The 27,323-nt window shown below is 39.9% G+C and overlaps 1 protein-coding gene and 1 long non-coding RNA gene across 4 annotated transcripts in view; one reads left to right on the top strand and one right to left on the bottom strand.

Annotated features, from left to right (window-relative positions):
• Adarb2 (adenosine deaminase RNA specific B2) overlaps positions 1-27,323 on the top strand; it is a 550,519-nt gene that overhangs the window by 305,906 nt on the left and 217,290 nt on the right.
• The window catches only part of LOC102552293 (uncharacterized), a 48,308-nt gene continuing 33,729 nt past the window's right edge, over positions 12,745-27,323 (bottom strand). Inside the window, exon 6 of the long non-coding RNA XR_596827.4 lies at positions 12,745-12,865. This is a non-coding gene — a long non-coding RNA (uncharacterized LOC102552293). The remainder of the gene's footprint in view (positions 12,866-27,323) is intronic.

Here is a 27,323-nt window from a genome sequence, read left to right as displayed (position 1 = left end):
GTCCATTGTGGGTAGTGCCATCCCTGGGCTGGTAGTCCTGGGTTTTATAAGAAAGCAAGCCGAGCAAGTCAAGGGAAGCAATGCAGTAAACAGTATCCCTCCATGACCTCTGCATTAGCAACTGCCTCCAAGTTCCTGTCTTGTCTGAGTTCCTATCCTGACTTCCTATGGTAATGAACTGCAATGTGGCAGTGTAAGCTGAATAAACCCTTTCCTCCCCAACTTGCTTCTTGGTCATGATGTTTTGTGTAGGACTACAAACCCTAACCAAAATAGTTTACTAATTAAAATTATAATACACAGCTTATCTTTGACACATTTTAACCTTTTGTTTGTTCCTTTGTTTAGCAATTCCTCCATGTTTCATGTCATATTTTACCCACTAGTCTTTATGATTATTGCACATACATTTTAAAATTCTGATTTTTTTTCAATAGAGACCCATGAACCCTGTTTAAATACTTTTCCTTCACTCAAAGCATCTCGAAGGGCCTCTCCACAGTGGGGCTTCTTCTAACATTCAGATACACTTGGACCCCTCACTTCTGTATAAAATTCTTGCTATTGGTCATTTCCCAATTGGCTTGGATGATCCATCCCTCCCAGTTAACTATTTTAAAAGCAAGAAACATTTATCTGTGCCTTTTAGGTCAGATAGGTATACTTTTTTTTTCAGATAAAATCCTCTATCCCATTTATAAACCATTTGGCTGTATTAATCCCTGATTGGAATAGCTTCTAAAGTATGGTTTAATACAATCTATGTAAACTACATCTGTAATTCTATGAATACATGCTATAAATATATTATATAAATATAATATATTATATATTATTATAATTGAATATGTAAATTAAAACTATATGTAAACTAGAGCTACCCTTTGGCATGTGTTTTGTAGCTATTTCCTTTGAGCTGAAACATTTCCTCCTAGAAGAAAGATTATAAGATTCAGGAAGGTCCTGAAATTTACTAGATCCATGAAGTTTAGAAATCTCCCAGACTCCTGAGGCCCTTCCCTGAGTTATAAAAAGAGTAAGTAAATAACTGTGCGGAGGCAATTCTATCGTGGGTTTCCTTGCAAGTTGTGCAGATAACTCCAGGAATGCAGTTTTCAGGTGTCTTCACTCAAGCTATTGTGGACGTTTTGGTGAAGCAGCTAGGTGCTTTTGAGTCACACATGCATGCTCCTGTAAGTAACGCCTCATCCCTGCTATTGACAATAATCCAATTAAACTCACTGTTTCACCAGTCTAGACTTGGATGGAATCATTTCTTTGCTCTGTCATTGATACCCTTCCTGGGTAAATAGACATTTGTTCATGTAGCCCCGAGAAAAATCATACAACATTATGTCAATAGGTAGATAGATAGATTAGGTGATAGATAGATTAGATGATAGATAAAAGATAGATGATAGATAGATAGATAGATAGATAGGCAGACAGACAGATGATGGATAGATGAGAGTCACAAAATCTTCAGTACAAATATAAATAAAATATTTTTATACATTTAATAAAGCAATCATTAAATTATATATTGATAAACTAAGTGTTTTATAGAAAATTGAAAATAACTATTCAAATATCCTTTATTTTGGCCATTGAAGATGCTTTTTAAGCTTCAAAGCATTCATTAACACAGCAAATAGGAAACAGTAGACAGGCTCATTCAGGTGAGCAGAATACATCGATTCTTGCAATTGTATTTATCCAAATATGTAACCACTACACTTTTCTAATTTTTTATCCAACTAGCATGAACACAGATATGGTGAGATTAATAGAAAATGCCAAAGACTAAGAAATATAAGGATTCCCGCATGTCTTTGAGAAAAATATCCTCCTTGAAAGAGATACAGTCAATAATAAATCAAGACGCTTCAGGGTTACAAGAAGCCGCTGAATTTTCATCACAGAAAATAAGATCTTTTTATTTAAATGAAATCACTGGGTTAGAGCAAAAATGTAAAATCTGAAATGGCAGTTAAAGTCGCTTCTCCCCAAGGGAAATTTAGATCTATCTGGGTGCATTAACATATTTTAATGTTCTGTTTCCTAAAAGCTTTGCAAGGTAGAAAATTTTATAACAAGAATTATATGTTCATGATGCTTTTATTAGGTTTTCATAATGGGGTTTGTAATATCCATGCTACTATAGGAATGGTATTATAGGAAAAGTAAAGGATTCCCAGCCCCAACACTGTCACACCTTATTGTTATCTTTAATGGTATTCAGGTAGCTCTGAATGAGGAGTTAGACATAATTACCTTTCTAAATGGCAGACTTTACCAGCTTTGATGCATGAGAAATAAACATGATCACTAAAGAGCAGTAAAGTGCTTTTCAAAAATACTGTCTTCTAAGAAAACAAAGGTAAAAAGCTGCTCAGCAGAGAGCAGTTGATGCTACAAGGAAGCCCAGACCTAAGGGACCAGAAGAGGCCAAGTCGGAATGCGGGGGTTACAATCTCCCTCCTCAACAGCCAGACACCTGCAAATCTAAGGTGCCGATATCAAGGTTCCCATTCTCCCTTCCACACGTAGCGCCACGTTGAACTTGCTAAAGAGGGAAGGATCTGACAGCTCTGCCTTTCAACTCAGCACAGCTGTGCCAGCAATTCATCCCAGAAATGTGTGCCGCTTTCAACCTTGATCAGAAAAGCTGCTTTCTGCAGTGGGAAATGGATAATACAGAGACTCATAACTTGTCTAAGCGCTAAGAATAAGTAATGATGAGTGTTCAGTCCTAGTAGGACATCTATAACAACCCTCCACCCTTATCCATGACACAAGGCTAAGGGGACATGAGGGAACTCTGGGGGAAAGGGATGGCAGTGGAATAAATGTCAGAGCTAGAGGGTTGGGGGAGCACTGTGAAGTGCTGTCTCTAGATATGGCACGGTACCACAGTCTGCACTAGTCTACTTGGACTCCACTGACAGAGGCTTCTGTTTTTGCCACCCGAAGGACAGTCATCCTAGTATTCTGTTCATGAAGAAGCAACAGGGAACAAATACCTTAGGAAGCTTTGAAGGAAGCAAGTGGCACGTATGGGCTTTCTCAGAAAATAGAGCCTACCAAACCTCCTTGACTTTAAGGAAAGAGAACATGGTGAAGCAATCAGACTTTTCTAATTCTACCTCACTTTGGCTCAGGAACGATTCTTACTGGATTCTCCCCTGCCCTTGGGACACGATGAGTGAAGTGTCCTCCGTTGTGTTCCTGGGACCTCCCAGGCAGATCTGTTGTATTTTTCAATTTCCTGTGACCCTAGCTGCCCCAGCCATGAAGCTAGAGGATTCCTCATTTGAGAATGGCCCATCAGAAGAAGCTAAAGTTTGTGTGGGGGCTGGGGGAAAGGCTGTCCCTCTCTAAGATATTCTAATTACAAGGGGAAAATGATAAATACAACTTTTCAAGTTATACTTGATGTGGAAAGTTTTAATCAGCATGCACATGGAAGTCAGAGGACAACATCAAGTGTAAATCTTCTTCTGCCTTGTTTAAGACAGACAGGACCTTTGTTTATTTCTACATAAACCAGGCTAACTGGAACCTTCTGTCTCGGCCTCCCATCACACTATATAGGCACTGGGATTGCATATGCACACTATCCTGCCTGGCCATGTGTGTTCTGGGGGATCCAAGACAAGGTTCTCCTGTTTGCACATCAAACACTTTATCAACTGAGCTACCTCCCCAGGCTTGAGGTGCCCTTTGACACTAGCCTCTGCCTTCATAACGCCTTTGCCTTTTTAAAATTTCTCCCGCTATCAGATCACTCTGAATGGAATGGCTTAATTCAATATTCAAAGTGCCCCTCTAATATCTGCTTTAAGTTTCTTTTGTTTTCTTCCTGATTACAAACAAAATTTAGTACCTAGTATTGGTGAACACTCAACGATAACCTGTAGTGAGTTACCAATATTCACAAAGTTACTGAGTAATTAGGCATCTGCACCTTTGATAGTGTTTACAGTTTCTCGAGGGCCATGCAGGAGGAACAACAAAAGGCTTTAGAACTCAGGCGAAGTTCTAATGTCAAAAAGACCATGGCTTGTTCTAATGGAGAATTTTATTACTTCCAAACTTACTTTGGATTATTATTGACAGAATCACTTAGATTCTGAAGGAGTCATTTTAATGAAGGGGGTGGATACAATATTCATAAACAAAGCACTCTACTGCTGGCCCTTTAAATTATCTCTATAGTGATGCCAGACCTTTAGTTTTTCTTTTTTCTTGCCAGAGATCTCTCTTTCGGTGTTATGGGCAGCATTGCTGTGTAAGTTACCTTTTTTGTTGCTAGGATGAAATAGATGACAGAAGTTAACTTGACAGAGAATGGGTTTATTCTGACTCGGTTTAAGAAGGATGCAGCCCTTCACTGCAGAAAAGCACATTTGAGGAGGGTGAGGTGGCTGGTCACAGCACCTTGAGCAGTGAAAGTGAGCGGCAGCTACTCTGATGACACTTCTTTTTAACTATTTATTCCATCCGAGATCCTAGACCATAGAGGGTGTTACCTACATTCAGGGTATATCCTTCCTATCAGTCAAACTTCTGTGGAAACACCCTCACAGACACACGCAGAGAAGTTTCTCCAGTCAAGTTTATACTGAGGATAAACCATTGTAAGCATTAATTCCTGGTGGCCTTGAAAGGGGGATAGAGGTTTAGGGTCAGACAGAGTTGGATATCCTTGGCACTTACAGTTATTTCTTGAGGAAATCTTAGTAAAATGACTCAGTCTTGATGCTTTGACTCCTAATATCTAAAAGAATTAGGGTCAGACAGAGTTGGATATGATCCTTGGCACTTACAGTTATTTCTTGAGGAAATCTTAGTAAAATGACTCAGTCTTGATGCTTTGACTCCTAATATCTAAAAGAAGAATAACCCCTTCTCAAATGGGTTGGGCTTATCTAAAGATATTGTTCATTTATTTAACTACTGCTCATGAAATTACTACGTGGTATAAGACTTTTTTGTTGGTAAAACAAAATGAGTTCCTGTCCATACATCATTTAGCCATGCCAGTGCGCTGTTATGAGTTCTGATGAAGTTCATGAAGAACCAGAGAAGGGGATCAAACAGGGAAGCTAACCATACATGAGTATTTCTTTTTAAGAATTTTTTTACTTTAATTTCTTAGATGATTAATGGTATTATCCTGGTTGCTTTCTCTATCCTGGTTGAGTTTTTCTAGTTTCTATTTCTCCAGATACATTTCTCCTGGTTTAGTTTATTTATGGAAAGTTGTTTCCCATATCCTTTGAATGACATCAGATTCTGTGATGATGATATATTTCTGAGGCTCATGAGTTTTGTTTTTTTGGGGGGAGGGCTTGTTTGTTTGGTCAGTTGGTTGGGTTTTGATTGTCTTCTTAAGTCTTATAGATTTTTTTAAAGAGCAAGTTTTCTTTCGTTGATTTCCTATTTTTCTGTTATTAATTTCAGCAATTTTTTCTTGTATCTTTATTCCTTTAATTCTGCTTGGTTTTTCTTTTCTTTTCCTTGTGATTGGTTGGTTTGCCAGTTGGCCATTTCGTTGGCTGGTTTGTTTGTTGGCTGGTTGTTTGGCTGGTTAGTTGGTTGTTTGGCCAGTTAGTAGGTTAGTTGCTTAGGCAGTTAGCTGGTTGTTTGGTTGACCAGTTAGCTGGTGGATTGGTTTTGGCAATGTTGAAGCTCACACTCAGGGTTTTATCCCTATTAGTGGCCTAAATGGAGCCACATTCCTATACCATCCTTTTCTATGTTCTATGAAAGGGAATTTGATTATTAAGTTGATACTGTCTTCATCTCTAGAGATACTCCAATTAATGTAAGTCCTCAGGGTGTTTCTGTCAGCATTGCTTTGGCTGTATCACATGTATCTTAAAACGTTTTATTTTCACTTTCATTCCTTTATTTTTTTCTTTTAAACTTTTTTTGATGCATGCATTACAAGTACGTTCTTCAATTTCCAAATGCTGGGGAGACTTTCTTGTAATTTTTCTATTGGTGATTTCTACTTCAATACTATTACGGTCAGCTAACATATTCTATAAATTTCAATTATTTTAAATCTCATGCAACTTGGTCAATAGCCTAGAATGTGTTCTATATTGGCTAATGTTCCAAAGCGCTTGAAAAATATGTGTATCTGTGAAACTTTTAGGCATGTCAATTAGATCCTATTAGGCGATGGTATTTATTCTATATTCCTACTGTGTTTCAATCTAGACACTGTATAAATCACTGAAAGCATAATATTTTAAAGCCTCAGTGATGAATGAACACAGACTTGCTTTTTTTTTTTCATTTCAGGTCTTCTGGTTTTGCTTCATATATTTTTGAGTCGTGTTGGTTTGTGCATAAACTTTGAGGGCAGTTATAAGTTTTCAGTGGGGCTCAATTTACCCTTCTATGATTATGTAATTTCCTCTTTTTTTCAAGGTATTTTCTCTGTGGTGAAGCCTATTTCCTTTGAGATTGACAAAGATATTCTTGCTATATTATTTTTTACATGGTGTTTCTTTGGACAGAAAGGTGAATGGTGTTACAAAGCACTGAGCGAACAGACTGTCTTCATGCATGTGGCAGCAGCATGCAAACTTTACCTGAATTCACACATGATTTCTCTGTATACCTATAGACTAATATACTAGTAGGTTCTCTTTACAGGACTGGGTTTTTGGGTTTGGTTGATTTTTGGTGGTTTGGTTTTTTATGAGAGTCGGAATTTCCATCTGCATAGCAAATAGTTCAAACATGAAGTTTTCAACCTGTCTTATTTGGAAGCCACCAATATGCTTTTAGGCAATGAGTGCTTTGTCCTACAGCAGGTTAATGAGAACTCAACGACAACACCAGCAGCACTCCTGCAGTTTGCAGACATGATTTAGTGTATCATTTTAATTATGAAATTTATGCAAACATAAACTCCTCATAACCCTGTAAGCAGTTAACTAATTTTTTAATTAAACTTTTAAGATAATTACAAATTTACATTGTAAAAAGAAGTGTCAGAGATCTAGCACATGTATCCCGGACTCAATTACCCGCCCATGATAATGTCTGATGGTACAATGTCACCTCCAGGACAAAGACACTGATTTTTCTCAGATTTTTATAGCTCTTAAAATATGAAGATAAGGATCTGTATGTGCCTGTGTGTGTGTGTGTGTGTGTGTGTGTGTGTGTGTGTGTGTGTGTGTGTATACATACAGATGTTTTATGGAATTTCACCATAGGTAAGGTAAAGACTTTTGTAACTATTATCAATCTCAAGGTGTGAAATGCTCTATAACCACCAGTGTCCTTTATATTGTCTCTGAACAAGTAGACCTACTTACTTCCTCTCTCCTACAAACCCCAACAATCACTAATCTGTTCTCCATTCCTAGTCCATTTTTAAAGTTGTATAACAAGGATCATAAATCATGTAAGCTTTTTCCACTGGCTTTTAATCATTAAGCCTCCCCGGAGACTTTATCTACTACATCACTGTCCATACAAATAGATCATTGCTATTTTCTTGTTGAGTGGTATTCCATGGTGGATATGTAACAGTTTGTTTAACCATTCTTTCATTGGAAAACATCTCAGCTAATTTATTTAAAGCTACTATGAGTGAAGATGCTAGGAACACCCATGCACAGGTTTACACAAACATAAATTTCATTTCCTCTATGATTAACAGCCAAGAATATAGTCTCTGGATCATATTCTAGTTACATGTTTAGTTTTATAAAAAGTATCAGCCTATTTTTCAGATTGTGTCTATCGATGTCTATTCCTACCAGTGATGTATAAATGACAGATTTGTGTTCCCTTTATCTTTACCATGCTTGCTATACTCACTACTTATTTACTTTAGCCATTCTCCTGGTAATATCTCACTGTAGTTTTAACTTGAATTTTCTCAACAGTTAACAATGCTGGACATGTCTTTTTATTATTTAAAGATCTGTTTTATTATTTTAAGTGTGAGTGTGTGTGTGTGTGTGTCTGTGTGTGTGTGTGTGTGTGTGTGTGTATACACATGTGTGCAGGTGTTCATGGAGGCCAGATAAGAGTGTCAGATCCCCTGAAGCTGGTGGTACAGGAAGTTGTAAGCTATCTTACATGGGAATCAGGTTCTCTGAGCAAACAGCAAATCATCTTGAGTCCTGAGTCATTTCACCAGCCCTCATGTTGGATATCTTTTCACATGCTAATTTGTCATCTATGAACCCTCTCCACTAAAAGTAACTTGTCTATACCAATTTCTAATTGGACTGACCATTATAGGCAAGTTTTGAAAACAAATTATACATTTATATTCCGGTCCTTTGCAAATATTTTTCTAGTCTTTACTTTGTCTTATGCTCTTAAAATATTCTACAGATTAATTTTTTTAATTTTTATAAGGTCTAATTTGGTAGTCTATGGATCATTCTCTTGGTACTGTAATTAAGATTTATATCACTGCTTTTTGAAAAGGCTAACCATTTTTGATCTTCATTAAAAATCATCTGTTTTATGGGTCTATATATGGGTTATCTAAACTGTAAGTCTCAATCTTAGAGATACATTTTAAAATAACTTAAAATAATAAGAATTGCCTACTGCTCTAATTCCTCCTCCATTTTCCTCAGTCTAAATATATCCAAGGTGGACTTGTGAGGTAATGCTCATTTCCCTTTAGGCAAAACACATGTCTTATTCACCATGGCAGCCTACAGCCTAAGCAAATAGAGACTTGTAAGCAGATGGATAAAGGCATATATCCAGGAAGCTCTACCTACAATATGTTCTCTCTTCAACATAGTAAGTTCTGTGCTTCACGCTTGGAGTGCAAAATTGAACATGCATCTCTTTCTTTCAAGACTTCATTCCTTGATTTTTCTTCTAGACCACATGATGACAGAATTTTGCAACTTCAAAGAACCAAGTCCATCTTCATGATAAAAAAAAAAGTACTGATATGTTGTCCAGTGGCAGTAATATGTTCCCTCTATGTCCTTGCTTTCTGGTACTTGCTAGAAAGCCAAAAATAATATTTTAAAGAAAGAGTCCCTTTTCCTTTGGGTCCATTTTCTAAACTGATTGGTTTTGTCATGGTTCATCAACTATAAAACATAAATACCACATATTCCAAATGGCCTAAAGAGAAAATAAAACTGGAGCATGTCCTAACATTTTTGAGGATTCCTTCTCAATGAAATTAACCCCACCAATGAACCCCACACTGAGTCATTCTTTCTCCACATTTGCACATTCTCTAACAACTGAGTAAGAGTTAGAAGGCAATACCTTTTGGCAGGGGTCAATATTTCCTAATCTATTCCAGCATGTGTGTAACATACCCATAATGTCTTCAAGAAGATCAAAAATAAATCCAGTTTAGTCATGAAATTCAGGCTACAAACTAACATCCTGACAAGGAGGGGAAGTCAGAGGAAGGTGGGAATCAAAGCTAGTTTCTATTGGCAGGCAACATCTGAGGCCTCGGAAAGACTCTAGCAAAGGGTTGCACTTTGACGAGATCCTGATCTTTTTCTGAGAGATCTAAGAAAGCTGAGCACAGAGCTTTCCACACTCAAGATGCTCCACAGAGACCAGCCTTATGAAGATCAGACAAGATATGCAAAGGAATCTTTGGCTGGCAGCACATTCAGTTTCAGAAAGTAGATACTTCACATATTGTTCAAAAGACATAGAGCTTTAAACTCAATGCAAATAGCATTGGTTGAGCATCTATAACCATGTTCTAGGACAAAGACTTGTGTCTCCTTTCTCTGGAAAGATTAAAATCTATTCAGAAACAAAAAAAACCCTTAAATAAATGGATTCCATCAAAGATAATGTGTTCTCAGAAACAGGTGGTGTATGAAGTCGAAGAGCCATGACTAGAGCAGGCCATCAGGAAATCAAATGAAGCAGACAATGAAATCTCAATTCTTCTTCCTGCAAACCAAGATGTGATGGTCCTTTAGAAAGACATAAAATATGAAAGAGGAGGGAGTTTGCATTCCCTTTCAATTCTGACCACCTGATTCTATTCTTTCCCTTTATTAATAAAGATTGTGTGTATGTGTTATGTACTACAGCCACACGCACACACACACACACACACACACACACACACACACACACACACCAGGGCATTAGAAGGAATGAATTTACTGCCCTATTACTGTGATTAGCATTTCCCATGCAGCTGCCAATTTTTCTGGAGAGCTTATGGTAAAATTTCAGCTAAAAAAAAATTACAGTAGCTACTTCTTCAAACAGCTGGTGGTTTCTTCCACTCATTCCCAGGTGGCTACAGCTCCAATTTGTGGCTAGTCTTGTCTTCAAACATCTCGGGGCAGCCAACATACGACAGGATGACAGATCGTCCTCTCAATGGATACTGACAAACAAATTAGTGCAAAGATGCTTTTCGTAGCAGACCAGATGTGTTGAGTTCTATCATACGGAACAAGCAATGAGGAACTGCCTGTGCCCCATCTGTGCCTTTTATTTTTTATTTATCTCTCTGTGTCTGTCTTTTTTCCCCCAGTCTTCTAATGCACTATCATGACAAAAACACCAAATTTACACATGCATTTAATGAGCACATTGAAAGGCTGGCCTCATCGCCACCTCTACAACTTTCCTAGGATGGAATCCAGCACATAACACATGAAGCAATAGAGCTCTTCGGTAGGATAGGAAAATAATCTGTAACACTCTGCTGAAACACAAATCTTCACCACTGGTAGGCAAAGGCCAGGAGGAGGCCACAAAGCACTCTACAGCTCTTGCCATCTGGAAATGTGCTTCCACACAGATGTGATGGAATCACTGGAATATGCTTTATTCTCACCCAAGATAGACATGTATAATGTCCATTAGACTAAGAAGTAATTAGTTAGATGAAAAGCCCTGGATTCCTACAACCTTAAAGACATAAAATGAATTAAAATTTGTGCATGCTGCTTAGTTTATATTAACCAATAAAGGCCTTGAGAACCTCCTTGTATCACTCAACTTCACTTAGAGCTAGATACTAATACTAGATATCTCCTTTGAGGATCTTAGAGTGCAGAGAACTCTAAGGTGCAGGGGAAGGTGTCTACTCATGCAAAGCAACAATGAGCCTGGCTATGGGCTCAGCACTGAGTGGTTTAGAAGAGAGGAGGATAGAGAGGTTTCCACAGAGCCATAGAATCCTACAGAGAATACTGGAGCCAAACAAGACTGAAAAATGAATGGGAATTAGATTAATAGAAAAAAATCAGGAAAACAGTTCCAGGATAGTAGGAGGCCAATGATCTAATGACTGGTATAAATCTGGAAGCCCATTCAGAAATGTAAGACTAATTTTAGGGATGGCTGTTAAGGCAACAGAAAGAAGTCCATTTTAAGTGTTCACCTAAAGTCAAATTAAAATCTGTCATAATAGAGGAGACTATAAGGGTCTTCAGCAGAGAGGGATATTTATCCTAACTCCCTTTTATTGATCTAGGCTGCAAAACAAATGATAGAACTGAGAATAGCTCCCTGCTTTTGTGAGTTAGCAAAAAGTATCCATGCCACCTATCACAGAGGACTACAGTGTCCTCAGCTGTTCATTGACCTAACAGGCTTGCAACTTATCATCAGACTGAGCACAGGGACCCTAGTGGAGGAGTTAGAGAAAGGACTGAAGGAGCTGAAGGGGTTTGCAACCCCATAGGAAAAACAACAATCTCAACCAGTCAGACCCCCCACCCAGTGCTCCCAGGGACTTAACCGCCATCCCAAGGATACATATGGGGGGGGGTACCCATGGTTCCAGCCACATCTGTAGCAGAAGATAGCCTTGTCAGGCATCAATAGTAGAAGTCCTTGGTCCTGTGAAGGCTCATTTCCCCAGTGTAGAGGAATGACAAGGTATTGAGGTGGGAATAGGTGGGTGGGAGGAGGAGCATCCTCATAGAAGCAGGGGGAAGGGGATGGGAGAGGGAGGAACAAAGAAAGGGGATAATATTTGAAATGTAAACATATAAACTCTCCAATAATTTTTTAAAATACCACAAAACATTCCTGCTGCACTTATGTCCAGTGGACACCCTTAGGAGCTCTGGGGGACTCTGGTTTGTTCCATTTGTAGAGTGGACCGGAAGAGAAAAGGTAAAGTATAGGCAAAAGTTAGCTTGGGGTCAAGGAAAGTACAGCTGTTCAAGGCAGATGTGGTACAAACACCTGAATGCTGAACACAAGCCTGGTGATTCCTTCTAGTCTGAGTGATAGTATGGCCTGTGTCCTATAGCTTACATTAACAAATTATTGTCATAGATAGCATAATTATTTCAGACCAGCTATTATAGTTCGATTTCTGCTCATACAGTAGAATACCACTATACTTGTTATTTGTGTTACTGCTGTGCAAAATACCCTGTCTTAGTTAGCATGTTCATTGTTGTGAAGAGGCACCATGGCCAAGGCAAGTCTTATAAAGGACAATAATTAATTGGGGCCAGCTTACAGGTTTAGAGATTTGGTCCATTATCACCAAGGCAGAAAGTATGCCAGTGTCCATGGCACTAGAGAATGAGCTAAGAGTTCTACATCTTGCTCCAAAGGAAACCAGGAGGAGACTGAATCTCTCTTACTCCCTGGACAGAACGTGAGCTTATGAGCCTCAAAGCCCACTCCCACAGTGACACACTTCCTCCAATAAGGCCACACCTCCTAACAGTGCCACCTCCCATGGACAAAACATAGTCAAACTGCCACATACCCCAGCAGAAGCAACTCAAGGAAGGAAGAATTTATTTGCCTCAGAGTTCAAAAGAACACTCCATTACACTGAAGAAGCCATGGCCATGGTGACAAGAGCTTGAACCAACTGGTCACATTGAATCTGCAATGAGAAAGGAAGAAGCAATGAATGCTTGTGCTCAGCTAGTTTTTTCCAGCTTAAGATTCCATTTCATAGAATGATGTCCCCCACAGTTAAGGTAGATCTTCCTACTTCAGTTGACTTAATCTCAAAAAAAACCTCTCATATACCCAGAATCACCTTATCTCTTAGGTGATTCTAGATGCCACTAAATTGGCAACCTTAACCATCACAACCACAGACTGACAAGTTACAAAAGATAGCATTAATTCTATGTTCTGAAATATGGGAAGTCAACTATCAAGGGGCTACTTGCTAGGTCATTATTCTAATCAGCATTAACTGTCAACTTGACACAGTCTAGAATCACTTAAGAAGGGAGTCTTGATTAGATAATTGGCTAGGACACATTTGCCTTTATGCACTTCTGTGTGGTTTTGTCTTGATTAATGCAAGAAAAACTGCCCAATATGGACAGCATAATTCCTTGGACAAGTGATCCTACACTGTACAAGAAAGCTGGCTATGCATGAGGCTTATGAATGAGACTCCACAATTTCATCTTAAGCTTCTGCTTAAGCCCTTTCCTGGACTTCTCTCGATGATTGAATGTGATCTGAAAGTGTTAGACAAAAAAATCTTTTGTTCCCCCGTTACTTTTTTTATTGGATATTTTATTTTACATTTCAAATGTTATTCCCTTTCCCAATTTCCCCTCCTGCAACCCCCAACTCATCCTCCCCCCTCCTGCTTCTGGGAGGGTGCTCACCCACCTACCCACCTACTCCTGCCTCCCCTACCCTGAGGCATCAAGTCTTCACAGGACCTAGGGCCTCCCCTCCCATTGATGCCAGATAAGGCCATCCTCTGCTATATATGCGACTGGAGCCATGAATCCCTCCATGTGTACTCTTTGGTTGGTGGTTTAGCCCCTGGGAGCTCTGGGGAGCTCTGGTTTGTTGATATTGTTGTTCTTCCAATGGGGTTGAAGTGAAACAGAGAGAACTAGGACAATCAGGAGAGAACAGCAAGGCAAACAAATATGTAGGAGATGATAAATCAGTTCAAGTTCATATTTTTGCCATGAACCCACTCTCATGGTAATGAGCTCTGTCCCATGATGATGATTTTAATCTATTCTTGAGAACAGTGTCCCCATATGATTTTCAAGTTCCTATCTTTAATACTTTTACAATGTCAAATCTCAACATGGTTTCTGAAGCGGTCATTCAACCTATACCATCAGCCCTCACCAATTAGCTGATGGACTCATCCTTTAGTATAAATATATGTAGATGCTATTTATAAGCTAATGATTACAAACCCAGGTGATAGAGGTATGGCTAACAAAGACTGGCAGGTAGCACCAGGAAAGGTCTGGCTACCCCAATGAGTAAGTTCCACATCCTCCTGTCAAGGACTCAATTCAATAAAAAAACACTGCCCTTACAGTTCTGTAGCATGGTGCTGCCCCACTAAAATGCCCAGATGAGCCCAGATCTTGGAGCCTCGGGCTGGCGCTACTGTCTCCAGAACCATTTGCTGCCATCTGGTTTGAAAGAATGAACATTAGATTCTCTTCTCATTCCTGGGCACTCACTCAACTCTAAGGCAGCTGCCTGTGTCAACACTGGTCTAACACTGATGCAGCTTCTGGACTTGACTGATCCTATGGATGTTTGATCATTTTTTTTCTAACATGCCTTTATATTCACTCTACTCGTTCTGCAACTTTGGATTGTAAATTCACAGAAGTCAAGAGCTGAGTCTTTACCTCTAGTGGATAGGACCAGGGATTTCTTTAGTAGAGGCCCCTTAATTGAGCCTTTTGGGTTTGGGATTCCTGGCCTTAGAACACCTTTCAGATTCAGTGTTTTAAGCCTAAATACATCACAACATAACAAGGTGTGTTTCCTACCATTTCTGTATGGTTTTTTGTTTGTTTTTGAAAAAACCCTCAAGGGAAAATAACTCATCCAATAGATGCATGTCTTTCCTTTGACCAATAATCTGGGGGGGGGGTCAATTTAATTTGAAAAAATGTGTTTAATTCCTCCCATTTCAATCTAGGAACTGTCCAAGCATTTTAACTGGATCTGCAGATAAGTAATGGTTTCCACCACTCTTGATCTAACTTCCTTCCCAGCAATGTATCTGAAGGGAAGTGTTAGCTTTAGACAGTGGGGTTAGTCTTACAGAGAAAAGGACAAAGGGAGCAGTCAACACTAACAGCCATAACCTGGCTTAGCTGTAATACCCCCTATCATTCCACTATCTCATCTCTGTATCTTACATCTTAACTCATGGTGCGTCACATCCTAGCATCTAATTGCATAAAAAGCAAGACTTTGGCCATATTTTGTTCAATGCTACCACCCCAGAGCCTAGAGTGGTCTATAATAGATAACGATAGCTATTTTGGGGATTGACCTTCTAAAATTTTGTAATGAGATTTGAGAAAATCTATAATTCCTTAACCCCATGGCTTATAAGGAAAAGAACAATTGTTATCCAAAAAGACTTAGTGGCTGCTGTGAAGTCATGTATCAACAGCACTGGAACTGTACTCAGTGATATTTGAGAGCCTCTGCTTTACTTACCTTGCATATGACCAGCTGGCACAGTTGATCTCTCCTCTGCTTTGGAATTTCTCAGGGTATACCCGTAAGGCAAGCTCCTTCAAAAGCCTTCCTTACAGGTCAACCCAGATTTTCATATTGTGCTTTTTAATCCCCATTATTCTCTTTTACCCCCTTCCCTCTTCTGTTGAAACCCTTCATATCCTTAACAAGCCTCTCCTACTTTCATGTTATGCGTGTGTGTGCACACGCTCATGCATGCCTGCACATGAATGTTCATACAAGTGTGCGTTTCACTGAGTTGGATAAGGATTGATGGGATGAGCATAAATGAGTGTTTACTTACTAGACAGAGAGCATAGATGACTTTTCAGTAGCTACAGCACTTGGAGGAAATAGCACCCTCTCTCTACGGCAACCATTAATTGTTAATAGTCCCTCACCAAAAAAAAAAAAAAAAAGGGCGTATTATGAGTTGTCCCATCACCATGCCCTCCCCAGAATGGGATGGGTCATAGATTCAATGTTGTTCAGGTAGGCACAGCTGCAGTGAGTTCATGAGTCCATGTCATGTCCTAAAGACATCTTTTTTGTAGCACACCACTTCATTGTTACATTCCTTCTTCTTTCCTAGCATTCCTTAAGCCTTCCAGAGGGGGATATCTCTGTGCCAGTTAGGGTCAAGCACCTCATGGTCATTATTCTCAGCCTTCTGAGCAGTTTTGAGAGTCTGTCTTAACTGCTGCCTGCAGCCCTAAGATGCTTCTCTGATGAACAGGGTAAACATCACTAATCTGTGGGTACAAGCACATGTATTTAAAAGACAGTTTAATAATATATCCATTTAGCAAAACAGGAGGGGTTGGCGACTCCCACTCATACTGTGTCTCTTAAGAGATGTCATAATTTGTTGTTGGTTCTAAGCAGGTGTTAACTGACAGCATCCTCCAGAATTACACTTCATGTCTCTTCCTTTATCCATCCAGAGTCTGTATCTCAAGCACAGCATATGTTTCAGCTGCAAGCTGTTGCCTACACTCCAAGGATCCTATGCTCTGACTATCTATTTTTCTTTTGCTATGCCTTAAATTTGATCTCTGCTTTGTGGAAGATGAGAACCTGCCATTCTCCGTCAGGGATTGTATCCCTCATTGTGAAATGCTATAGCCAGGGGCCAGCTTCTATTGGGTATACAGATAAGAAAATCAATGCCACCATCACCAATACTAACTATAAACCTTTCCGAGTAAAATTCTCTCAGATGTTAATACACTGTCTCAATAATTAGATAAACAGACCCAATGACTGGTTACCAGCCTAGAGAAGGGTCTAATTCTATTATTTTCATTGACAGAGTAGCCTGACAATCACCCCATCAAATGTCTTTCTGGGCTGCTTTTTGGCAGTCTTAAACATAACTATCAGTGTAGAAATTCTTATGAAAATAACTGCTCAAACATGAAAATCACAAGGCAGGAGCTCATTAAATAAAGAAATAGTATGAGCTCTGCTCTGTACCAGATTAGAACTTTAAATGATCTTTCCTGCTAGCAGGTAAGGTATGGGGCCTTTAAATATGATTGTTCTCATTTAATCATGTGCTGAATGTAGCTGCCTAATTGCTAAATGTTTTCTCTTGTGCTTAAGTTTCATGCCACAGATTATTAAAAATTGACTTTACAATATTTATTTTACTTATCTTCTCAAGCCAGACTGGGCTTAGCCCATAGATTTGGTGAATTATTAATTTTTAAAGGCAATTTGTGCTACATTTTACACTTGGATGAGGTCCAGAGAGACCCCAGTCTCTAGTGCAAACCATACAGAACTGAATCACTTTGATTCATCTTTAATCTAAAGATTCTCAAAGCACATAGCCAGAGATGTAAGAGCTAATGAGCCCTCCGATGTAATATGAAGGGCTAACACACATTTAGTTAATGCTTAGATCCATGTGATGAAAGAGGAGAACCACCGTTTCCAGCAGGTAATCTGAGCAATAACCTTGGACAATATAATTCATTCAGTTACGTAATAAGAGCTGCTTAGAGAAATAATGAAGCGTTAATAAAATCACAGAGCCAACAAACACCTCTACAGCACCCATAATTCACTGCAGATCCCCCCCCAGACTGAGATTATTACACCACTGTTCACCCACTCTATCTAAGACTGTATCCTCTAAACATGTCATCTTTGCTCTTTCTACAATTCAGTATACTTGTGGGAGACTGGAGATAAACATCTCAAAACCCTCGTGTCTCTCTCTCTCTCTCTCTCTCTCTCTCTCTCTCTCTCTCTCTCTCTCTCAATTCTAATGTATTTCAGGCTAACCTCAACATGCTATATAGCTAAGGATAACCTAGAACTTCTAAGAGTCTCTTTCGTTTACCTAGAAAGTGCTGGGATTACAGGCTTGTATCGCCATGATTATTTTATGCAGTGCTGATGATTGAATCCGGAGCTTTATGTATGCTAAGCAAGCACCCTACCCACTCAACTTCAGATTCCCTTAAAATAAACATGAACTGGAAAGACCCTCAAGGATTTCAGAAAGATCTGATGGAAGATGTTTGTCCAACATGAGGTTGAGACAAGCTGGTGGTACCAAGGACTGCCCCTCATGTCTCTCAGTCTGTAGAGTTTCGAGTAGATACAAGATGATTGAAGTTGACAATCTGTGAGGTTTTATGTCTAAAGATAATTAAGGAATACAGACTTTGCTTTCAATCCACAAGGTCTGTGGTCTTTATATTTACAGGGTCTCTGTAACTTTGCTACACTGTCTTCCAGACCTAGGCCATTCTACTTGTTGGTATCTGCCTAAGCATTACAGATTATCACCTCCCATGTGGTGAGAGTAGCAGCTCTCTCCCCATAGTCATGATAGTCAAAACTACCCACGGACATCAACAAATGCACCCTGAAGACAAAATCAATCACACCCCTTCCTTTCCAGTCTCCATAGTGTGAGTGTTTGATTGTTTGTTTGTTTTTAGGCTTAATTGAATAGAATTTGCAATGTGACTCACTATTACTGGACTAGAATTTCTTTGTCATACTTAAATGAACTTACTTCCAGCATTTGCTGATGATCATTAAGCATTTCTATCTATTTTGGCAGAATTGATTACATACTTGGAAAATCAGCTTTCATTGAATTGTATTTGGATTTTTTTCAAATAAAAATTCAAAAAAGATAAACGTGTTCAGTGCTCAGAATCCTGGCAACTCAAGGACAAAATTGTGATACCACTCAATAAAGCAATGGACACAGACTCTACAGGTTGCATCCAAGGGACACTTGGGTACAGGACTAACCGTTCTGTCCCCTAAGCTCCTGCTCTCAAGGCAGGGTCGATAAGAGGAGCTTTCTCATGAGACAGTAGGAAAGGAGCAGGGCATCTAATCATCTAACAGTTACTCCAATGATTTCAACTGTAATTTTTAATTATTCAAATTAAAGGGGAATAACTAATATGGGCTAAGTGAGTATTAAGTCCCACAAGTTCCAAGTATGAACTTAGGTCCACACATAAGAATGAAGAAATAGAAATATGCCTATTTCTTCATATATATGATAAACATATTTATCATATGTATTATAAATATATAGATTCTTGGAGAATTTTATGAAGTATATTTTTAGCCATATTTATCCCCAACCCCTTCCTATATCTGCCACCACCTCTTTTTCACCAAACTTCCTGTCTTCTTTTTAAAAGTTTAATAATCCATGGACTCCAATTTGTGTGATCCATATACTTCTGGCTATAGACTTATCCACTGGATCAAGGTCCCCCTACTAGAAGTCATACCCTTAAAGAAAACTGAGCGTCCCTCTTCAGAAGTCATCAGTGGTCCATAGCTCCTTAGTCAAGGTCAGGGACTCATAAACACCTTCTGACTCCATTCTAGAATGTTGGCTGGCATGCCTACTGCAAGCAGCCACAAATGCTGTGAGCTCATGAGTACAACTGTCCTACCAAGTCCGGAGGACACGATTTCACTCTGGTCCTCCCCAACCTCTGGCTCCTGTAATCTTTCCATTCCTTCTTCCATGGTGGCCCCTGGACTATAGGAAGGGGATGTGACCTAGATGTCATATTTGTGGCTAAGCACTCACTCCACAGACATTCTCTGTACTTTGGCCAGTTGTAAGATAGAAATAAACCAGTATTGTTTGTATCAGCCACTGTCTTGTCACTCACTAGGACCAAAACCACTGAAGAAGGAGTTCCTTTTGGCTCATTGTCTGAGAGAAAGCAACCCATCATAGCAGAGAATGTCTGGTGAGGGCAGCTCTGTATCAATGGGAGCAATAGCAACTGCTTGCTCATGTCTAAGCAGACCAGAAGGAAGAGCAAGGATAGGGATGTGGACTTCAAGGCCTGCCCATTAGTGGCCCACTTTCTACAATTACATCTCAATGATTCTAAAACATCCCAATACAGTATCACAAGCCAGAGACTAAACATTCAAACACACGAGCCTAGGAGGGACATTTCATAAGATTGTTTTAGAATTCATTACTTAGTTCTACCAATTGATTTTGCCAGAATATCAGAAGCTCTGGTGGATTCTCAAATACTTAACAATAACCAATTCCTCTAATCACACAGTTCCTGCCCTGTCTGATCAGCTTGAGGTAATTCTATCCCTTTATCTTATGCTTATAAATAGTGTGGTCTCAATGGATTCCTGACTATTCTACACTATTCATTGACTAGGTCTCTACTAACTTTCCAAATCCCCTGCTGAGAAGCAAGTGTAGCAGTGAATTAGTTAAACCACTTTGCACACACACACACACACACAGAGGACACACACAGTTGCACACAAGCTAATTTTGATATGCCTTGACTCAATGGTTGAGCACTTCTAAACCTCCCCGCACACCATGCAGCTAGCAAACACTCCCCTCTAGGATTTCTGAGTTAACATCTTTTAAAATCTATATTTCATCCCTGCTACCTGAGACCCAATCAGAGAAGTGGCCCCTAGGGCCACTTTCTCAAATTCTTACATGCCAGCAGGCCTTTAGGTCTGTTCTCCCCTCCTCCCACACCTCCCCATGTAATGGTGATTCTCCTCTGTTTTTCCTCTGGTCCTTGGTACCTTGCCCACGCGCGCATTCTAAAAGTTCCACTTCATCTCCCTACCCAACCATTGGCTATATGTCAATTCTTTATTGAAGCCAGCTGTGGGCAGGGACCCTCAGGTCTGGAAGTGTGGCTTTTGAAAGTCAAATGAAGACAGAGCATTAAAACCAATTCCCAACAAACAACATATTGAATTTTCCTCCGGATTTCCCTGTCCACTGTTTGCCACCTCCTACCAGACCCCACATAAAACACCAGTCTTGTTGTCCAATTGAGTGATGCTGCCAATAGAAGAAGATAGAGAGAAGCCTGTGGGAGAAAACAAAGATGTTGTCCATAGAAACAGGCCCCAGATATGCATAAATGAAGTCTCTTACTTGGTATTCACAGCAGCTCTATGAAGTAGCTAGTTGGTTTTTGTCGTAAAATGTTTATAGAGAATTGACTCTTTACACATGTGGCATGACAGAGCTACATACTAACTCTAACAAGAAAGGAGAATAAAGCTTGGAGCCATGTCCCCTATCTTCTTTGAAAGCCACATCCACCCACAAAGTCCTAAGCAGAAATGGGTTCAGTGACTGTAAATCAGACTGATTATTTGGTCTACTACTCAGGATGAGCCTCTCTATTGCTCTTGAGTTGATTGCATGAACTATTATCTAACTCAATGCTAGCAGACATGGGAAGTCCTTTTGGGATGTGGGTATTAACATAAAAAGAAATATTTACTGCTGGTTTGGAATTTCTTTTTAGAGTTAAGGTTTTTTTATATAGCCCAAGCTGGCCTATAACTTGCTTGGTAGCCTGGGATGGTCTTGAAACAGCCATCTTCCTATCCCTGCCATCCAAGTGCTAGAATTACAAGCCTTTATCATTATATCTATATATATATTTTTACTTTATAAATATAATAGCTTTGACATAAAACAGTAATCCATTTTACCAAAAAGGCAAAAGTTGCAAACCCAGGAAGCAAAGCTCAAACTTAACAAGCACTTATAGAGTTTTTTAATAAGCTCACTTATTCAAAGGAAGAATTTCTTCTAGTAAATTATTGACTTTTCTTTTTGAGCAACACTGCAGGTTGATACAGTAGACAGACAAAAGAAGTCTAAGTCTTTAAAACGGCTTTGAGCATTCTCTTAAAGACCTAAGAGTGGAATTACCCTTCTATCTGCCTCAGAGATCTTTTTAAACATTTTGCTGTGCTGAACCTCTTGTAGACATGTTGAACTGGTTTTGGCATGGCATCTGAGCTGATGTGGAAATTGAAAAAGGAGGCCCTTAAGAAGGTATAAACGTCTCAATTACTTTCTCTTTGCAAAACATGTGTCCTAGAATGATGACAAAGTTGTCAGAAAATTATTATCCTCCTCAAAATCTCCAGAAAGTTGACTAAAGAGGAGGGAGGGAGGGAGGGAAGGAAAGAACAAACAAATGGAGGATCAAAGGAAGGAAGGAAGGAAGGAAAGAAGGAAGGAAGGAAGGAAGGGAGGGAGGAAGGAAGGAAGGAAGGAAGGAAGGAAGGAAGGAAGGAAAGGGAGGAAGCAAAGGGAGGAAAGGAAGGGAGGAGAGGAAGGGGGAAGGGAAGGGAGGATGGGAAGGGGAGAGGGTAGGTATTGAATCAAATATATTGGATTATCTACAACTGATAGACCATTGCTAAAGGTAAATGTTAAGTTGCTTCTAGTTAAAAATTGCTTTAAACTGTGATTTATAAAGTATGCTGGTAGCCAAGAGATCGTAGCTGGCTTCCATTTTTTCAGTTGAAAATGCAAATAAACAGAGAATAGCTTTTGCTAAAAATCATCTACATTGTTCATGATCTTAGATGGTGTTTGCTGTATACCTTTTGCTCTCTAGGTAACACCTCAGTAAGTTCCCCCAGCAACCTTGTTAGTAGGATTTCATCTGAGTCTTACAACCAGGCTTGTCTCCTACTTTTGTCACTTCTTCATAAAGTCACATTTGTACTGTGGTCATATATTGTGACCTGAACTCCCTGGGTTTACATCTCAGTGAGCACTAAATCCAAACAAGTGTGGGCCAGAAATAAGGAAGAAGAGAAAGATTTATTATTACTTCCATCAGGTAAGAAGTGCATGGGATTTATTTCCAAAGCCATGTCCCCTTTGCACAAAGATGTGGGGAGTTTATTTAGGGAAGCTATATAGGTTTATAAAGGACAGCACTTTGGAGGTGGGAACATTCCCCAGCATGCTCAGCTTAAGAAGTACATCACTGACTGAGCATGATCAGCTTAAGGTCAAGAAGGAACGATGGAAGATACACCCCTGGGGACGCTTAGCACGTTCAAAAGATATAAAAGGTAGACATGAATACTTCTGGGCATTCTTAGTTTCTTTTCACCCAAAAAGCTTTTAACAAGGGTGAAAGGAAAGAAAACTTTGAAGACTTGTCAATACAAGAGTTTGCCCCAAAGTCTACCTGCTTCACTTAACTCCTCACAGACATCAATCCTCCATCCCCAATCTCTGTCTGAGATGACTCTTCATGCAAGAAGACATCCTGACCTAAGAAACGTGTCCAAAGTTACCAGTGAAAGAAAAGAGTCAATGTGTTGGCTTTGGAGTCATAGCATCTCTCATGCAGCCCTAAGTGGGTTAAGAACTAGGAGAAAGCAAAACAGTGAACAGCCTCTCTCCTGTGGGCTGTATTGATGAGTGGAGATATATTTAAGCCCCAGTATAGATGGAATTCAGGTAACTAAGAGGTGAGATAGCTAAAGAGAGAAATATCATCTGCTTAGTTCTAGTTATATTAGGTGATAAAACACACCATCAAAAGTCAGAGGCTATTGTTGGTCCAATTGTATAACCACAGTAGTAGACAACACACACACACACACACACACACACACACACACACACACGCACACACACACACAAAATGAAACAGGGAATGTGGAGAGGCCTTGGTAGCCTCCATGAGGTAGCTTCAAGAAGCAAACACACTGCTTGATTCTAACACGGTATCAGTTAGAAAAAGACAGCAACATGTTGAAGAAAGGCCAAAGATGGACTCATCAAATCTCTCCTCAGTGCAGCCCATACACTTGACTCACCTCTTCCTGAGCAGTCACTGATCCACCACATAGAATCCAGCACTTTCAGAAGCGCACTACAGCTTTCTGGACAAGCCAGATACAGATGTGGCAGCTGGATGTGAGACAGTTAATGAGGTGCTGAAACCACCACCCTCATCCTCTATACCCAGAGAGGCCTTATAACCACAGGGATATGGATGCCTACACTGAAGCCACCATTGTGAGAGTTTATGAGGCACTTCATAAACTGCAAGTTCATCCCAGTGTCTCACAATCTGTGGAGATGAGGGGCTGATCATCCAGAACAAGAACTCCATGAGAGGCAATTCAAACACTCAGCAGGAAACATTAGCAGCCACACCCTCTAAAAAACAGGCTTTCTGATTGCAAATCACAGGTCAATCAAATGGATCATATGTGCTGTTTCATTAAGAGTAGACAGTAATAATAATCCTGGTGACCAATAGGGGTGTGGCTAAGCGATGGGCACACTCACACTGTGGAAGGAACATCCTGGGACTGGATACAAACTTTCTGGTAATTTGACTCGCGACTATTAAGAACATTAAAGTTCTTGATAAGAGACCACCCAAAATGCAATGAAAAAGAAGTCATGCATAAAGATATTTACTACAGCTCAATCAGCAGAATTCACCTTGCAGGCATGAGAATGGAAGTCTGATTCCCCCAGAACCATTGTTTTAAAGCCAGGAATGGTGGCACTCACTTGTAATCCCAGCACTGAGGACTTGGAGACAGGCAGAGCCCTGGATTCCCTGACTAGGCAAGTTTTAGGCCCAAGAGAGATCCTGTGTGTTCCAAAAACAAACAGGGGCAATAACAGCTGAGAATCTCTTCTGGCATCCACATGTATGTGCACATATCAACATGCATACAGGCACAGATATACATACCTATATACACAAGAATGTGTACATGTACTAAAATGTATATGCATTACAGCAACTATGTATGAATCAATATTTATTGTTTCTAAAAGTGGAAACTTACTATATCCAATACCATATATATATATCCATGGATTATAAAAATGTATGTTTAAATTTGTGTTTAAAATAGTATTTTAGAAAATGAAATATATTTACAACATAGTAAAATATTATAAAACATAAAAATTATAATCACAATTCCATTTAAGTTGCTGTGCTCACACACACACACACACACACACACACACACACACATTAAATCAATCTCCACTTAGGAGCTATCCTTGCCTCTTAAAACAAGATAGGCTAAAATATTCTGTAAAAAGTGACTTACACAAAACTGGAAGCCATAATATATGAACCAAAGAGTCTCCAAAGATTCGACGGAGTTTGTATTGTGTTGACCATCTATTGCTGGCCACAGCGACTGCTCTTCTGAGAGGCTTGTCTCCTCAGGGAGACTCCTTGAAGAGAACCATCTCTTCATTTGCAAGTGGCTGTCAAATGGAGATAGCTTCTGAGTTGGGTATGGGGACATGTGTCCACTTCTCCTTTCAGCTCTAGGACACCATCTGATGCAGAGCAATGCAGGCCCTGAACATTCTGCCATAGTCTCTGTGAGTTCACACGTGAGTCAGTTGTGTGATGCTTAGAAGACTTGGTCTCCTTGGTCTTCTCCATACCAACCGGCTCTTACCCTCTTTCTGCCTCCTCTTCTACGGGGTTCCCTGATCCCTGAGGGAACAGATTTGATGGAGATAGCTCTAATGTTCTAATGTCTCTCACTCTCTGCATATTGTCCGGCTGCGGCTCGAGGTACTTGTTTCCACGTGCTGCCGGAGGAAGCATTTCTCATGATTGCTAGCTAAGAAAGCCATAGACCTAAGACTATGATGCTAGGAGTCATTCCATTGTTATACTTCTTTATCAGACCAGTATTGATTTTCTCCTAAGTCCTTGGCCTATCTGGTCTCAGGTTCTCCGCCATCCTAGCAGTGACATGGATGGGTTCCATTACACGGGGCAGGTCTTAAATCCAATTAGATATTGGTTGGGCAAGTTTTGTGCCACTATTCACCAGTATATTTTGCAGACAGGTCACCACCTTAGAAGGTGGAGTTGTATGCAACACAATTTCCATTTTTAAAATGTTCTTTTACACTCTTTTTTACAATTTTACCAAAACTTTGGCTATAATTTTAAAGGTGGAATATGACGTTGGGACTTGACGCAAATACCATTTGTCTTCTGTATCTCTCACTTAACCAGGAAGATTTAGTAGGCTTCCGACTCCCAGTGCTACCCACAAACCATCACTTAGAGCAGAGCCTGCCAAAACTGAGGCAGAGAACTCTGCGTGGGGTCAGAGGGGGAGAATTTAGAAGCATATCTGCAGAGAGGACCTGGCAAGTCCTGACAAGTAGAGTGTAGGCACCATGGTCAGGGCGATGTTGAACCCTCTCCGAATCTCTACCCTGGTGCCTGACACCAGAATTTTATTTTATTTTATTTTAAAGATTTATTTATTTATTTATTTATTTATTTATTTATTTATTTATTTAATGTATAGTAGTACACCAGAAGACACCAGAAGAGGCCATCAGATCTCATTACAGATGGTTGTGAGCCACCATGTGGTTGCTGGGATTTGAACTCAGGACCTCTGGAAGAACAGACAGTACTCTTAACCACTGAGCCATCTCTTCAGGCCAGAATTTTAGACTATTGAAACCCTATGAAAATATTTTCTGATGTTACTGGTCTAGCACAATACCAGGAGTAATGGCAACCAGGGTACTTATTCTAGGATATAACTAAACTGATATCTCAGATGTGGTTTGGGAAACACTGAAACATGCTCGTTCAGTGACTCTCTTGTCCACTAAACCTAGGTTTTTACCTAAGTTGTAATAATGAAATCAAAAATTCTCTATGTAAAACCTAGCTCTTCATAGAAAAGGGCCAGTAGGAGAACAAACTATGAACCCTTGGGAGTGCAAGTGTTAATCTGGAGACTTCCCTTCCCTCTCAGCTGATCTAAGTTCCTCATAAATAGGTACTGCTCAGCTCGGGAACCTCCTCCCTAGAGGTGCCAGGAGATCTCATGCTTGAGATGTCTTCTTCAATGGTGCTTATAAGACACAAATGATTCTACACATAACCACAGCCATCCTCCCAGGCATCTGGGAAGAGAAGGGTAGGGGAGACAATGCTTCCCACCTAAGCCAAACATCCTTGTTAGAGAAACAGAAAATCAATGCAGAGATCTGCTGGGCTCTGAGCTAGTCTTGTTACCACATCAGGGAGTAAGGGAGCTGTTAGCAGGTATTTAGTGGACTCTGTAAGTGCTTGTATAAAATAACACATTTAATTTAATGCATGGTTATAAAAATAAGTGGACTTTATGACTGCTAGCTTTGTGTAGCAGCAAAGCCAGGGGGGGGAAAAGACATTTCCACACAGGGCATGGGTCACTCATCTCTGCTGGCAATCGTGAGGAAGGCTTCAGCTCCTTCTGTTCTTTTGAAAGCTGTCTCCACATCTCTCTCTCTCCTCTCCCTGTCAATCATTTACTAAGTGAGGAAGCCCAGGATCCATCGCTCAGTCCTAGAATGAGGCAGCAGCCAGGACTGGGGTTCACAGGGATGGTGGTGTTGAAAGACAAGAGGACAGCAGGGTCCACATTGCCCATGCTTGATGCTCAACTTGAACCACCTGTCTTCCGTCGAGGTTGGAAAGTATGTCACCATTCCTCCTGGACCAAAGCCTTCTATTTCA

Source organism: Rattus norvegicus, chromosome 17 (genome assembly GCF_036323735.1).
Source record: "Rattus norvegicus strain BN/NHsdMcwi chromosome 17, GRCr8, whole genome shotgun sequence".
NCBI lineage: Eukaryota > Metazoa > Chordata > Mammalia > Rodentia > Muridae > Rattus > Rattus norvegicus.
The sequence above is the reverse complement of the archived record's forward strand: the minus strand, read 5'-3'. Positions and strand labels throughout refer to the sequence as shown.